This window comes from Lissotriton helveticus, chromosome 4_2 (assembly GCF_964261635.1).
Source record: "Lissotriton helveticus chromosome 4_2, aLisHel1.1, whole genome shotgun sequence".
Classification (NCBI taxonomy): Eukaryota; Metazoa; Chordata; class Amphibia; order Caudata; family Salamandridae; genus Lissotriton; species Lissotriton helveticus.
This window is the reverse complement of record NC_136064.1, coordinates 22,221,197-22,238,766: the sequence shown is the minus strand read 5'-3', so window position 1 is coordinate 22,238,766 and position 17,570 is coordinate 22,221,197.

The window sequence follows — 17,570 nt, the reverse complement described above, 5'->3', positions numbered from 1 at the left end:
AGTCCAAACAGCACTCTGCACCCGACTGCCGCAGTGACGCTGAGGGTGCACCTTTGTGCTACTTTACTTTGTTTCCCCATTTGAACTGACCTAAACCCTAGGAGCTTTGCTCCCACAACCCAGTGGCCTGCTTGCCAGCAGCCACCAACCTGAGGCCCCCTACTCCCCATGGGATAACATTGAGCTTCAACACTTTGAACCCGGCTGCTCTAGTGTCGCTGAGTGTGTAACAAGAGTGCATCACTGACCCTGGGGTTCCCCTGAGTCTAACCCCAGAACCTTAACTCCCACAGTCGATAACTTACTGTGAACCGATAACCTGTTTTTCCTCCATAGGATAACATTGACAATTTTCTTCCAAAAAGTTTCTAAGTGTGGAGTTTTGAAATCTTAAAATAATCTTTAAAATTCTCATGAATAACCAAAACTTATTTACTTTCCTGTTTGCAGGAAACGTCCCAGTGTTGAATCTAGGTATCCAGCACTGAGTTAGAAAAGTAACATAAAAAGTAACTTACCTGTAATTTACTGAAAAAGTCTATTCATTTCAATGTACTGTATTTGCTAAATATTGCAACCTACGGCATCCCCTGTATATCAAACAAAGTACAATTCCTATTGCATTTTCAAACTGTTCTACAATCAGCAACTTATTACTGTAAAATATTTAATACTTACCTGTGCCATGCTTGCTTGGTTCTCAAATAAAACAACAGTATATATTTTTACATAAAAACAATTGGCCTAGAGTTCAGTTCTTGAGTGTGTGAATTCATTTGCTGACTGAGTGTGTACATCAAATGCTTAACACTGTCCTCTGATACTGCCTTACTGCTCGACCACTCTACCACAAATAGAGATTAAGGTTTTATCTAACTTTAACCTCTGCCTACCTCTGGGGTCACATGGACTCTAAACACACTATACTTCATTTTGGTGTAGTATATATAGAGCCAGTTTCCTACGGGAAGCACCAGAAATCAGACGGCGGCTACATGGAAATAATACTACACCAGCATTGATTAGCAGCACTGGTACCCGAGGAGACTCAATGCCTGTTATGCGTGATTTTGCATTTCAGTGCGGTGATGCGGATCACCAAACTTAAATGCATTAGTCTAACGCCAGATGCGTGGTACTTGGCAGGGCTGAATTAAGTGGCATGAACTTGGACAAGCTGTGCACGCTAAGGCTTTTATGTCATTAGGTACAAAGTGGAAGTTTGTCTATTTTTCTTTGTAAAAATAATATGGGCTGTTTCATTCCCTTCTGGTACATTTCTAAACAATTTAATTTGTATTGTTGCCTTTTGTGTGCATGCAGGGAAGAACAAATGTCAGTTACCAACAAAATAAGCTACCAATGACAGCTAGTAAAACAAGTAAGTGTTTTGCGAGCCTGTATAGGTAGCAAAGGTTTTAAAGGGACTTGTTTTCGTGCAAGGTATTGCTTTTCCCAGATCACAGAAGAGATCAAATAAATCTCCAGATAATAATAGGGTTGACAGGAAGTTGCTATAGCAGAATATTGATACGTGTGTTTCTGGTGAGGACTGCGGGCAGCATGTGCTTGATACGCTATTTGCATAAGAAAACTACATATTTTTGTCACTATCCTCCATTAGTTATTAGTAAGGTAAGGGATAAGAGAAGCATTCACCGACAGCATTCAGTTAGTCTTACGGAGACAAAGAATGCTGTGGTCTGTGGTAGATGCCACCCAGAAGTCATAGGTATATGTATCAGGAGCTGCCATTGAAAGGAAGTGGAAATGCACTTTAGATGTTACTGGTATTGATGGCCACTGTGTGGTTGCAGACTTCGCTGGGCTGACAGTGGGTGGGGAAATGCTACAATGTCACTATAGGTATAATTACAAGAATTGCGTATTGTCTCAGTGTTTGTCCTTGGGTACTTGCTAACTGGTGCTAACTGGTGCTAACTCTTGCCTTTGACAGGAGGTATGGTTTAGTGGGGTACATAGTGTAAATTAATGTTGGCATGAGGAAACAAAACCTCGGACCCTTTGTACATTTAATATTATCGTGTGCATCATGCAGAGGATGAAAAGTAGCAGGAACGGCTTTGATGCCAAAGAGGCTAGCAAGAAGAACTGTTTTGGGGTGGTCAGTTGAAGAGATTAGACAAAGGAAGGTGCACTACATAAACAGTCGAGAGAGAAATGTATTCTTTGAAGGTTCTTCTTTTTATTAGATAACAACAGCGGCACACAGCCAACGCGTTTCGTTCCCCAGTGCCAAGGGAACTTCGTCAGGGCTAATCGTTAGGTCTCTGGGCTTTTTGTAGTTGTACCCCAAGACGGTAAGAGTCCGTATTTATATCGGAAGGTAAGTCAAATGACAAGTCATTAGATCATCCTGGCAATGTAAATCCGATAGTCAAACAGTAATCCTATAGGTAAAGTTTTATGGAGACATGATAAAAACAAACATTCTCGTCGTGCTTGGTAAGGTAATTCTTTTCCAGTCCTGGTTAGAATAGGCAACAGTGGGTGGATATAATAATACACTTCTGCTAAGAGACGGACTGCTTCTCAGATGCCCCACAGGTCATCACACCTTAAAACTTCCCATTAGGGTCGACGTGCAGGTCTATATTCAATAAGCAGTCAGAGCTTCCATGGTAAGAAGTTGATGTATTGCCTAGCGCTGATTTAGTAGACAGAAGTCCAAGAGATTGTTTAACATGTTTTAAACTACTACTGTGGCATTGGGGAGGGCAGCAGCTGAAAGATTCTGTCTTTACTGGTAGGCAGTGGTTAGATGGGGACCGGCCATCAGTCTTTCGGTCGATGGTGGACAGGGGAGCAGTGGGCGGCGGTCATGTTTCGCAGTGACTTCCGAGGGGTGGTTTTAAAAGCATAACTGCGGGTTACGTAGGGGTGAGAGTAGAGTTAATGGATGCATTAGTAGCAGGCACAAAGGCAGTGGTCTGTGTTTGGAGGTGGTTAACAGAGCGGGCTTCGCTTGAAGGTTGGTAATCAAGTAGGAAGTGTTATGTAACTTTGCTGGGGTGAGCCCCTGCAGTATGGCGGGTCGTTCGCCTGAGATCTCTTGACTGACGTAGAGAATGGGGGCCCCCTCCATGTACTTTGCAGGGGGAACCCTCAATTTTAGTTACGCCACTGACTGCAGGAAAACTAAAAAAAGCCTACTTGAAAGTCTAAAAGAGGGATCTGCATGCTTAATAAGAAGCGCCAGGGACAACCTTAGGAAAACACTGGTTACTGCAAAAAAGAACTGGGAGGAAAATAGTGTGATGGATCTTCTTGAAAATAAATCGCTCTTGGGGGGCAATGATGAAGTAGCGCACACAGAGCATTATCTGTGTCAGGTTCCCAGCCGCCAAGCCGGCGAACGATCATGGGCCGCCCAAAGGATAAGAAACTGCAGTTCCCGGCATGCCGCACTGACGTCGCGCACCAAACGTGAGCTGCGCGCGCATGCCAGGAAATAAAGGTCGGATTCAATCGGCGGTTAGACGCCGATAATTCCGTTGTGCGGTGGCATTTACAGAGTCCTGGTTTGGAGGCGGTAAGAGGTGTCTGGTGATTCCTAGTCCTCCAGAATCGTGAGTAACTCGTTGTTGGTGGGGTGTGTGGCGTTGGTAGTTTCGATCCCAACAACACACCCACACCCTGGTCTGTTGTTTGGAGTTGCACTCGGAGAAGTGCTACTCGAAGGCTCATTTTCTTCGTGACCTGTTTCAGATTTGGTGGCTGCACGTTTATTTACAGGGAAAAAGACCTGTTCATTGTACATATACAAACGGAGCCTTCCATGGTATACAAACTATGTACATAGTGTAAATACAATTAAGCTTGCACAGTGGCGATAGGACTCACCTGGAGCTTTTCTGAGCCTCGCCTACGCAAGCCCTCTCAGGGTGCTATCTTGCAGAACTTCCTAGGGCGCAAGCTAAAATATAAGAACCCATCACAGAGTGTGCTTTAACTCTGTGAACCAAAGAGGTAGTGGTTCCCACACTGTTTCTTAAGGAGGTGATTCCAAAGAGTGCAGTGCTCAAGTTTGTTTACTTATCTCGTTCTAACAGGAGACAGGAGGGGTATTGGATAAAAGGAGAACTGTGAGGTCGCCCATTCATAGAAGCTATCGCAGTATTTTGGGTATGTGTAGTGATCAAATGTTTTGAACAAACAACCAACAATCCAGTAAACTTGGAGCATAGGGTGTTGAATTGTGTTCGTTTTGTTTTCACAGTTGGGCCCAGTGTTTCACACCGCAGCAATCCCCTGTCTCCTTTGGATATGATCATTGTGTATTTTTCTTTACAGGTATTGGCGGGTGAACGTGGGGTGGTTAGGGGTTAAGGGTCTGTAGAGCACAATGTTGTAGTATAGGGAAATAGTGTGCTCTAATATCCTGTTATTTGTTGTTGCAGATCTCCCTCCCTGCTGTTCCCTTCCTTTCCCGCGCCCTGCTGCACTCTCTTAGTTGTTCGGTTTTTCACTATTGGACTCTGAGGTCGTGTGGTAGGGCCGGGATTTGGACTCTCATCACGGCCCCGAGGAAGTTTGGACCCGAGCCTGATAGAATTATCGGCCCACGGATTTTGCCTCCTCTTGGCTGTGTTGAGAGTACGCCATGACCACCTTAGAGGACGTCATGGCTGCTTTGGCCTTAGTTCAAGTGGAGCTGGCAGCCTCCAACAGGGAGGTAGCGGCTTCAAGGGCTGAGAACGCACAGTTGCGAGCCAGACTGGATAGAATGCCCACTACTACCGCAACAACCGGGGCATCAAGTGGCTCTTCTCCTACCACTTCTGTGGTGGTGGAAATGCCGGCACAAATCCCTCTGGCACCACCAGAACGATACTATGGAGACATAAAAAAGATTCAAGTATTCATGACACAGGTTCAGATGCACTTTATGTGCAAACCCAAGATGTTTTCCACTCACCAAGCGAGGGTAGCTTTCCTTATTTCATACTTAGGGGGGGAAGCTGCACAGTGGGCTGTTCCAATAGTAAAAAGGGATGACCCACTCCTATATCACTGGGACAATTTCAAGGAAGAATTCGAAAAAACCTTTGATAGGAGGGCAGAAACCCTCACGGCGGACAGAGAGTTGTTGAAATTGAAGCAGGGGGAGGCTGATCTTGTCACTTATCTCAACAACTTCAGGAGACTAGTGGCCGAAACAGATTGGCCTGAAGCAAAAAGAACCGCCTTGTTCTATCAAGGCCTTAATGAAGACATGAAGGATGTCTTAGCCCAGATCGACCCACAGCCCCGTACGTGCTCTGCCTTAATAGACCTTACATTGCGCTTAGACCATCGCATGAAGGAAAGGAAAGGAGAGCATAAGAAGAAGGATAGAGCCGTGATGCCTTATGAACAAGCCGGTAACAGTGACAAACCGACTCCCACTTCTGAGGCAATGGAGATAGGGGCGGTGCGAGCCTCCTTGACCGCCAGCGAAAGAGAACACAGACGCAAACAAGGATTGTGTCTCTATTGTGGGAAGAAAGGCCATTTCCTACGGGAGTGCCCAGTCAAGCCAAAAGGCAACCGGGTGCGGGGAGGACAAAGTGTCGCAGGAATGGCCGCAAAGGAGTCGGAAAACTACCCAGCTTGATGGTGAACGAAGGGAAACCCTCAAGCATACACATCATCCCTTCGCTCACCCCGCATTCCGTGGACGTGAAAACCCACCTCTTTGTGAACACAACTATATCCATCAACAACAAACAACATGAGGTGCAAGTGATGGTTGATTCTGGGGCTACTGGGTGTTTTATGGACTGTTCAATGGCTCGGCGATTGGGAGTGACTCTAGTCCACAAAGAAAGACCCGAAACGGTCTACGCTGTTGATGGACATGAACTCCAAGCAGGTCCGATTGCCTATCATACGAGGGAGTACGAAATCGTTTGTTCTTATTCCCACCATGAATACCTGATCTTCAACATTATTGAGGCCCCGCAATACGGGATCATCCTGGGTCTCCCATGGCTACAAAAACACGATCCTGATATACGGTGGACTACCAAGACGATTCAGTTCCTTTCCCCTTATTGCCGCGAACACTGTTTCCCAACGAAAAGAAGTCAGCACAAACCATAGCGCCTACGCTTTCTATAGCCACAGCAGCGGAAAAAGACGTTACCCTGCCTTCGTGTTACGCTGAGTTCGGAACAGTTTTCAGCGATGAAGAGGCCGAGGTGCTTCCACCTCACCGCACGTATGATTGCCGCATAGACCTCATCCCTGGCGCAGAAATCCCCAACGGAAGGATATACGCTCTTACTTTACCCGAAACAGAGACGCTGCGTGAATATCTGGATAAATACCTGGCTTTGGGATATATCCGACCATCAAGATCACCTGCAGCATCCCCTTTGTTCTTTATACCCAAGGCTAATGGCGAAAAAAGATGCTGCATAGATTATAGAGCGTTAAACGCCATCACCGTGAAGAACCAATACCCGCTGCCTTTGATCCCGGTGTTGCTGGAACAGGTCCGGGCGGCGCACATCTATACGAAACTGGATTTGCGTGGGGCCTATCACCTTGTTCGCATAAGACGGGGTGACGAGTGGAAAACGGCCTTTAAAACGCGGTACGGGCTCTATGAGTATTTGGTGATGCCCTTTGGGCTCTGCAATGCCCCGGCCGCTTTTCAATTTTTTCTCAACGAAGTCCTCCGCGAATACCTGGATCGTCATGTGGTCGTTTATATAGACGATATACTCATATATTCCAACTCAACCGAAGAACACATCGCACGCGTAAAATCAGTGCTGCGAGCGCTCCAGAAACATCACCTCTTCTGCAAAATAACCAAGTGTGAATTCCACGTCACAACGGTGGAGTTTCTGGGGGTGATACTTACTCCTTCAGGGCAAGTGATGACAGAGAGAAAAGTCCAAGCGATAGTGGATTGGCCGCGTCCCAACAACGTCAAAGACATCCAGAGCCTGTTGGGGTTCGCCAACTTCTACAGGCGATTCATAGCCGGCTTCTCGGGAATGGTGTCACCCCTTACGAGGCTTACGAAGAAGAACACCCCGTTTTTGTGGACTGACGAAGCACAACTCGCATTTGATGAGCTCAAGGCAGCGTTCTCCTCAGCGCCGGTGTTGACACATGCTAATCCGGACTTACCGTTCGTAGTCAAAGCGGATGCTTCAGAAATAGCCCTAGGGGCTGTGCTGTCTCAAAAGGATGAAGCAACAGGCACCCTTCACCCGATTGCCTACATGTCTAGGAAGCTCAGTTCTGCTGAAATCAATTACACTATCGCTGAGAAGGAGCTGCTCGCCATACGGGACGCCTTTATGGAATGGCGACACTGGCTAATGGGGGCTCGTCACCAGATCACGGTTTATACAGATCATCGAAACCTACAGTTTCTACGGGCCGCGAGACACCTGTCCCCCAGGCAACTAAAGTGGATGATGTTCTTCGAAGAGTTCTGTTTTGTGGTAACCTTTCGGTCTGGTACCAACAACAGGAAGGCGGATGCGCTTACAAGGAGGGAGAATCTCTTACTACCAGCGGAGAAACCAGTTCGGTCAATCATTGAACCTGCAAAAGTCATAGGGGTAACGCATTCCGACGACTTTTTGTCTCGTGTCAGGAAGGGAGTACAAACTTGTGTGTGGCGAACATGGCTCAGACATCATCCGGAATGGAAACCAAAACACGGCGTTCCAATGAGAGGAAAACAGGTCCTGGTGCCCACAAAGGTTTTACGCAGAACAGTGTTCTCTTGGTGCCACGAGGTTCCGTATGCCGGTCACATGGGTTTTGTTAAGACGTTGGAGAAAACCCAGAGGCAATTCTGGTGGCCTTCCATCAGACCTGATGTGCGCAGTTGGGTGGCGGAGTGTGTCACATGCAGTCAAATGAAAACGGACAGACAAAGACCTCAAGGAATGTTACTGCCTCTGCCCACTCCGGAGAATCCATGGGAGAGGTTTTCTGTCGACTTCATTGTGGGGCTTCCGAAAGACCAAGACAAAACCACCATAATCGTGGTAGTGGACTTTTTGACCAAAATGGGCCACTTCATTCCTTGTTCCCAGGTACCCACAGCAGGACAATTGGCTCAGCTACTCCTGGTGAACATAGTAAGACTGCATGGCCTTCCCCGTGACATCGTGTCAGATCGAGTGGCACAGTTCACTGCTAGATTTTGGAAGACATGGTGTAAGGCCTTGCACATTACTTCGTCTGTATCCACCAGTTTCCATCCGCAGACGGACCGACAGACGGAGAGACTGAACCAGTCCCTAAAACAGTAACTCCGATGCTATGTGCAAGAAAGCAATGATTCATGGGTTGATTGGTTGTGGGTGGCGGAAATAGCCTATAACAGCACTCAACATGCATCCACTCAACACACGCCTTTCTTTTGCTCCTATGGGCACCATCCCAGGTTCACCCCCATGCTGTTGCCATCTGATAATGTGAAGCTGCCTGAAGTGAGGGAAAGGTTGTTGAGGGTGCGCAGAATTCTTTTGAGCACACGCAAAAACCTTGTGAAGGCCAAAGCCAGTTATAAGCTCCAGGCAGATAAACACCGGAGACACAATCCGGTGTATCGGAAGGGCGATTTGGTATGGTTATCCACCAAGCACATCAAGTTCAAGAAGCACAGCGTGTTTAACCCTCGGTTCATAGGTCCTTACCGGGTGGTGGGGCATGTGAATCCGGTGGCTGTGCGCCTGCGTCTGCCTGCGCAGCTTCGCATACATCCTGTGTTCCACGTTTCCCTCTTGAAACCCTCCAGAAGTCCAATTCGTAAGTCCCCGTTGCCTATCTGGGTGATGCAGGATAGAGAATATGAGGTGCGGTGCATCCGGGACTCTAGGTGGGTGAAGGGTCGCTTGCAGTACTTGCTCTCTTGGAAGGGGTTTGGTCCGGAGGAGGATTCCTGGGAACCGGCGAACGCTGTTCGGGCTCCCCGGTTGGTGGCTCGGTTTCACCGGTTGTTTCCTGGAAAACCGGGGGGGGTGGTGCCCCTTTGTGAAGGGGGGTGTACTGTCAGGTTCCCAGCCGCCAAGCCGCCGAACGATCATGGGCCACCCAAAGGATAAGAAACTACAGTTCCCGGCATGCCGCGCTGACGTCGCGCACCAAACGTGAGCTGCGCGCGCATGCCAGGAAATAAAGGTCGGATTCAATCGGCGGTTAGACGCCGATAATTCCGTTGTGCGGTGGCGTTTACAGAGTCCTGGTTTGGAGGCGGTAAGAGGTGTCTGGTGATTCCTAGTCCTCCAGAATCGTGAGTAACTCGTTGTTGGTGGGGTGTGTGGCGTTGGTAGTTTCGATCCCAACAACACACCCACACCCTGGTCTGTTGTTTGGAGTTGCACTCGGAGGAGTGCTACTCGAAGGCTCATTTTCTTCGTGACCTGTTTCAGATTTGGTGGCTGCACGTTTATTTACAGGGAAAAAGACCTGTTCATTGTACATATACAAACGGAGCCTTCCATGGTATACAAACTATGTACATAGTGTAAATACAATTAAGCTTGCACAGTGGCGATAGGACTCACCTGGAGCTTTTCTGAGCCTCGCCTACGCAAGCCCTCTCAGGGTGCTATCTTGCAGAACTTCCTAGGGCGCAAGCTAAAATATAAGAACCCATCGCAGAGTGTGCTTTAACTCTGTGAACCAAAGAGGTAGTGGTTCCCACACTGTTTCTTAAGGAGGTGATTCCGAAGAGTGCAGTGCTCAAGTTTGTTTACTTATCTCGTTCTAACAGGAGACAGGAGGGGTATTGGATAAAAGGAGAACTGTGAGGTCGCCCATTTATAGAAGCTATCGCAGTATTTTGGGTATGTGTAGTGATCAAATGTTTTGAACAAACAACCAACAATCCAGTAAACTTGGAGCATAGGGTGTTGAATTGTGTTCATTTTGTTTTCACAGTTGGGCCCAGTGCTTCACACCGCAGCAATCCCCTGTCTCCTTTGGATATGATCATTGTGTATTTTTCTTTACAGGTATTGGCGGGTGAACGTGGGGTGGTTAGGGGTTAAGGGTCTGTAGAGCACAATGTTGTAGTATAGGGAAATAGTGTGCTCTAATATCCTGTTATTTGTTGTTGCAGATCTCCCTCCCTGCTGTTCCCTTCCTTTCCCGCGCCCTGCTGCACTCTCTTAGTTGTTCGGTTTTTCACTATTGGACTCTGAGGTCGTGCGGTAGGGCCGGGATTTGGACTCTCATCACGGCCCCGAGGAAGTTTGGACCCGAGCCTGATAATCTGGACTCTGCTGCCTGGACTGAGCATTTTCCTAACCTATATTCTGGTTTCCAGTCTTCCACCATTGAATACTACGGACCTGCAAATGGTGACGAAGATGGGATTATTTTTACGCTAAAAGAAACCGCACATGCATTAGATACTACCAACCAGAGAAAAGCTCCAGGATTAGACAGACTTCCTGGAGATCTGTTCAAGCGCAATAAAAGGTATGGGTCCCAAATGTCAACCTGATTAGCAATGCCACAGTTTCAGGTGCTTCAATACTGACTACATGGAGAGAGGCCGATATTGTCCCTCTCCACAAAAAAGGTAGTAAACTGAAACTAGAGAAATATAGTCCAGTTAGCCTAATGGATGTACTGCAAAAAATGTATGCAAGACAACTTTTACATAGGCTCAACAAATGGATAGACATACTGTCCCCTTACTAGGCAAGATTCAGAGCTCACACAAGTACGGTATTTAAAGTCTTCAGACTTTTATGCTTTATTTGGAAATATACCAAGGTAAATAGGGAGGCCATATCTACATCGCATTTGTAGATCTAAGGGCACCCAGATGCCTATTGTGGAACTCATTGCAAAAGCAGAAAGTGCTTGCAAATCTTCTAGACCAGATGGTTTAGCTACATCGGGACAATTAAGCAAGAGTTCACTGGGGCATGAATGGCGAGCTTACTGAGCCAATCCCAAAAGAGAGAGGAGTGAGACAGGGATGTGAGCTCGCGCCCACCCTCTTCACGCTCTATATTAATGATGTGGTTGATTAATTAAGAACATCCCGCCAAAGCAGAGTGGGAATTTGGTTCTAGCATTATTATTTGCAGACAACACTATTCTGATCTCGCAGAAACGAAGGGCTTGCAAAATTTAGTGGACGACTTTAATATGTACTGCAATGAAAATGGCTTAGAAATAAACATCGGGAAAAACAAGTAAATGGCCATAAATCCCCACAAGGACTACAGAAATAATTTCCGGGTGAACAATTAAAAAATAGAGTATGTCCCAAACTTTAACCTATTTAGGCATATTACTTGACTCAAAGCTAACATGGAAACTGCAGACCAACCGCTCAGCATTAGTGCTCGCACAGGGGACAGGGATTAGCCTTAAAAAAGTACAGTCTATCCTCATGCAAACCTTTGACACCAGCCCTAGAGGTCTATAAATGTAAAACGCAGGCAGCAGCTCTGTACGGATCATAACGCTGGGGCACTGGTGACACCAAGCAAACAACAAATGGGGAAAGTAAGTTTGTGAGGAAACTAATGGGTTTACCTTTGGCAACACCACTTACCCCAATGTTTCATGACTTAAATGTAAAACGTATAGGGCAAATTGCAACACTGCAACCATTGCTTTATTGGATTCAGCCATGGATAACGCCAGAATTAGCAGTGTATAAATAAAGTGTTAAAGAACTCCTAGCCATTGATAGATGCCTAACTTTCCCTTGGCTTAGATTTGTCAAGAAATGGTTCATAGAACTAGACCTTTGTTCTTATTGGACTGAGCCGCATAAGTTACTACCAAGCTGTAAAAATATACTGAAAAGAACATCCTGGGCACATATCATGAATATACTCCAACGCGACCCTAATCTGGGTAGATTAACAACAGAATTTTTTAATGTTAAACCCAACACATGCTTTGTAGACTTTCTTGACAATACAGAGACTCATTTGCCGAGAATCCTGTATTTGAAACTAAGATATGACATTCTCCAGATTAAAAGTTACACTGCAAACTGGGGAACACAGGGAAAGCGAACCTGCATGCTGTCCATTTTTAGATTTTACTAAAAATACTGCGCACATTCTCTTCTTTTGCCCTGCATATGCCAGGGCAAGGAGGAAATGGATCTGCCCGTTGTGCAATTAGTTGGGATTCATGAAGCATCAGAAAGCCCTAAGGCTGCTGAACTATAACACAGTATCACATGTAATATTTGTTGCATCTAAATACATGCTTGCTGTAGGGATGATATGAAACAAGATGGGTTAAAGCTGTGCTGTTGTAATGAATAATGCATTCCTTTGTTTGAAATTTGCACTTTGAAATAACTATCTATCTATCTATCTATCTATCTATCTATCTATCTATCTATCTATCTATATATATATTCACTGAAAAAACCATAGGTTATAGACCATATATAGTTAGGAATTAGCATTTAGAAAACCTTATTTTACTCACACAAAACCATTGAAATTCCATATATAGTTAGTTGCACTAACTATATATCGCGCACCCGCAATCCACTGCTGATGATGTCACATATTACATCATTCATGACATGGTCAGTGACATCACTGATGACATCACTGATGACATCTCAAATGACATCACTGATGACATCACTGATAACAACATCCAGTGATTTTTTGTTTCTATAAAGTTTAAATATGTCTTACATATTGAAGAATGAGTGGATGTGTAAGTGTCTGGACGAAGGATTTAGTAGGTGCATGACTGACTGTATGAGTGAGTGATTAAATGTGTCTCACTGACTGCATGGGTTAGTGACTAAACTGTCTTAATTTGTGCATCATTATGTCTGTTGTTATGTAAACTGCTGCATGTGTTGATCAGTAGCTATATGAGTAACTATATGGGTTATTGATTGATTGCCCAAGTATGTGTATGGGAGACTGAGTGTGTGTGTGGCTAGCTGGGAGGTGTGTGACTCTGTGCAGATCAATCTGTACTTGTATCAATGATTGTATAAGAAGGTAAGTATGTGTTAGTATATGTTTGAAAATGTAAGGTGCTCTATGTTTAACTGTATAGACAAGAAAATGGAAGTGTCATTGATTCTTTACAGGACTGACTAGGTGTGTGAGTAACTCCATGGATGAGTGGCAGACTGTGAGTGTCTGTATAGGTGTATGAGTGCATATGATAGTGTTGTAAAGATGAGTGATTGTATGTATGAATGATTGTATGGGTGAATGAGTGAAGGTGTGTGTAGACGTAGCAATCAGTGAGTGCGTATGTAGTAACTAGTATTGGTGTGTCAATGGTTTCAAAAATTATACTCTCTTTTTAACACTGGGTGAAACAGAGGTTATATTAAAATGTGAGGAGATGCATTGTATTGTCACATGAATGATATCATCAGTGATGTGGTCATTGATGTCAAATGAGATGTCATCAGTGATGTCATCAGTGATGTCATTTGAGATGTCATCAGTGATGTCATCAGTGATGTCACTGACCATGTCATGAATGATGTAATATGTGACATCATCAGCAGTGGATTGCGGGTGCGCGATATATAGTTAGTGCAACTAACTATATATGGAATTTCAATGGTTTTGTGTGAGTAAAATAAGGTTTTCTAAATGCTAATTCCTAACTATATATGGTCTATAACCTATGGTTTTTTCAGTGAATTTTCAAGGTTTTGTAAATGCTAATTCCTAACTATATATGGTCTATAACCTATGGTTTTTTCTGTGAATATATATATATATATATATATATATATTACCTACTGGCGGTCGCCAGTAGGTATATATAGTTAGGATTTTTTCCCTATGGGATTTTTGAAAATTCTATGTCTAATAACTTTGGCGTTTGTGGACGGAATTGGCTGAAATTTTCTGGAAAATGGAACATTTTGTTTCTGAGCAGCCACTGGAAATTTGGGGGGAGTTGGTCCAGGGGGGGCCGAGAAAAAAGGGGGGTCCCAAAACGTGTTTTTAACATTGAGTTTTCCATAGGGCGGTTAGCCTCACTTTTAGCCCGAACGGCTGAATGGATTTGCACGAAACTTGGCAAAATTGTAGGGACTGGTAGCCCGATGTGCCTTTTGTAGGTCTCAATATATGTGCTGCAGTGGATTTTGAGAAAATAACGTTCAAAAAAAGATATATATCTGTAAGCGCGGACCAGGCAGGACCAAGAACTACTGCAATGTGTACAAGCAGTAGATAACCTCCTTGCAAATGAGGACATTTTACAACCTCAGAGACTACAATCTATATTCCATGATTATGAAATTTCTGACAATGAAATGTTAGAAAGTTTAATAAATTATGAAACACAATAAAAAAAGTTTAAAAAAAAAAAAAAATAATCAACAAAACCAACAATCAATTAACATACAGCATTTGAAAAGTCTATCATTCATTTTATATTGTGATACGCTCCCCAGTACGCTTCCCGGTTCGCGTACCGGGCGCTAACCACGAAAAAAAACAAAAAAATTTTTTTTTTTTTTGCTTAGCAGGGCCCCTTTAAAGCCTCCACATCAAACCTAGGGGGTCAGGGAGTATCTACTATGCCCCCTTATGGTCATTTGCCCCTTCGCTTTTGCCTCCTCTTGTCTCTCGATCCTACCGAGAGACAAGATGGCGGCCGCTCCGGACTGTTTAGAATGTTGACAGACACCGGAGAGCCAATCAACTTCGCTACGCGAAGTTCCGTTACGCGTCAAGTACGCGTACCGGGGCGCTGCCTGGTCCGCGCTTACAGATATATATCTTTTTTTGAACGTTATTTTCTCAAAATCCACTGCAGCACATATATTGAGACCTACAAAAGGCACATCGGGCTACCAGTCCCTACAATTTTGCCAAGTTTCGTGCAAATCCATTCAGCCGTTCGGGCTAAAAGTGAGGCTAACCGCCCTATGGAAAACTCAATGTTAAAAACACGTTTTGGGACCCCCCTTTTTTCTCGGCCCCCCCTGGACCAACTCCCCCCAAATTTCCAGTGGCTGCTCAGAAACAAAATGTTCCATTTTCCAGAAAATTTCAGCCAATTCCGTCCACAAACGCCAAAGTTATTAGACATAGAATTTTCAAAAATCCCATAGGGAAAAAATCCTAACTATATATACCTACTGGCGACCGCCAGTAGGTAATATATATATATATATAAATATGTATACACACACACACACACATACACACACTCACATAAAAGGGGGTTATATTGAAAAATTCAGTGAACAACATATACCATCATTATCTTGAATTTTGTATTGAGGTTGATGATAATTTTACTGAGTATACTGAAGATATTGCTCAGTGGATTCTCAGATCATAGCGATAGCTAAGGTATTCACTCTACCTGGCTTGAATATCTAGGGCTGAAATTCGAATTGAAATGCCTATATACGTTTACAGTACAGTTGAACATGGACATAATACCTTGTTTTTATTGTGAAACTTTTTATGGCCTTTGGCCGAAATAAAGTATTTATTATTATTATTGAGCATAAGGAATGTTTTGCGCATCTAACTTGTAGGTGTACTTGATAGAAAAATGTTTAGGCAAGGCTGGGTTGTTATTACGCATATTGTTGACAGCTACCATTATCTGTCCATCTCTTTGACCTACAGCAAAGCCCCCTCTTTAAGGGACCATATAGTCCAAACCAACCCGGATCCCTTCACAAGAACCGAGTGGTGGCAAAGGAATAAGGGGTTCTATAACTGCAAAATCTGTAAAGCGTGCACTCATGGTGAAAACACCAAAACCTATAGGGATGGATTCACAGGAAAGGAACATATAATAACCCAAGTACTAACGTGCAAGACAGAATACGCTATATATATTTTTTGCGCTGTCCTTGTGGCCTGCAGTATGTGGGCAGCACCAGGAATGCTGTCCATAAACGCATTTTGCAACATTTGCGAGCGATTACGAATATGGACAGCACGTATCCCGTTGCGCGCCATTTCAAGGACCACCACCAAAGTAATAATAGTGGTCTAAAATACTGGGTTATTGACTCTGTCATCAACACAAAAAGAGGCGGAGACAGAGAGACCAGGCTCAGAAAACTTGAGACAAAATACATCCTCCTGCTCAATACCAAGGTGCCTCATGGGTTGAATGTGACTGAAGATCTCCACACATGCTTGCTCGAGTAGACTCAAGATATTAGGACTGTGTGCTCTCCCCCATGTGGATAATGTCCAGGGCACTCACCCGGCTGGGAGATGACCGGGACGGATCCCGTGGGGGCTGCGAGCAGTCACAGTCCTTATGAACCATCATTGAGAGAATTATTGCTGCTATGTGAACACAATGCTTGTCCATTTTTTATTATTATTTTTCACTGTGCACGTTTTTTGCAGCCAGGTTAAGAACCATTGAATTATAATGAAACGTATAGGTTCTCTTCCATTTGGTTGTTTGTTTATTTATACTTTTTGATTAGTTTGGGTTTTGGGTTTCAGGCCCTTTGTGTGCCTGCCTTATTTATTTTAACTCTTTCTAGCACTTGGGAAAAAAAAAAAAAAAAAAAAAAAAAAAAAAATAATAATATTTTTAAAACATAGAAACTAGTTGCATTCACACAGGATGTTTTTAACATAGAATTGTTTGACTTTTGTAAATGAAAACTTACCCGCAAAGTATTAGAAGCCCTAATAAGATAGTATGCAAGGAATATTGTAGGAGAAAAAAGTAATTTCTTCTCCCCTCTTGAGTAATTGTATTATTTGTAAACATATACTGTATATAAGTGAACTGGATCAGGAACTTGGTATTCTGTAGTATGCGTATTTGCACTATGCTAATTTTGCACATATTGATGCACTTTTTGAAGCACAATTTGCACTTTAAAAAGAAGGCACATAGCACTTTATAGGGATTGAACTATTTTACCGAGGTTCCTGAAGTAGGTGGCAAAAGTGAAAATTATGTTTGCAAATATGTATATACAATGATTAGGGGTTCTATATATACATATATTTATTTGTAAATAGGGCTTTTAAAACGGGTTTGATCAATTGAGATGTGTATTTTACAATAATACTCTCCCTTTTTTCCTAGTCATTCTATTTATTTAATCTAGTGTTAACCTTGTAAATATGATAGGGTTATTAATGTATTTTACATTTATTAAGAAACATGTTGATGCAACACAATGTTGAACGCGATGCAAAGTATGTTTTCTATGTTTATTTTGGAGCTTGCACAGGTGATTTCAGTTAACCACTTGCTTTCACTTTAAAAGGTGTACCTAACTAAGTAAACGCTGTCATGTGATCAAGGCTCCACTGAGCCGAAACGTCGGTGACTCTTTCTGCCAAATAAAACTTTTTTATACACCTCGAGGTCCGTGTCCGGAGTCTGCTTGCTGTGTTGCACGAACGCGCGGGTTTGGAGACAACGGTGTACAGGATATATAAATATGTATACACACACACACACACATACACACACTCACATAAAAGGGGGTTATATTGAAAAATTCAGTGAACAACATATACCATCATTATCTTGAATTTTGTATTGAGGTTGATGATAATTTTACTGAGTATACTGAAGATATTGCTCAGTGGATTCTC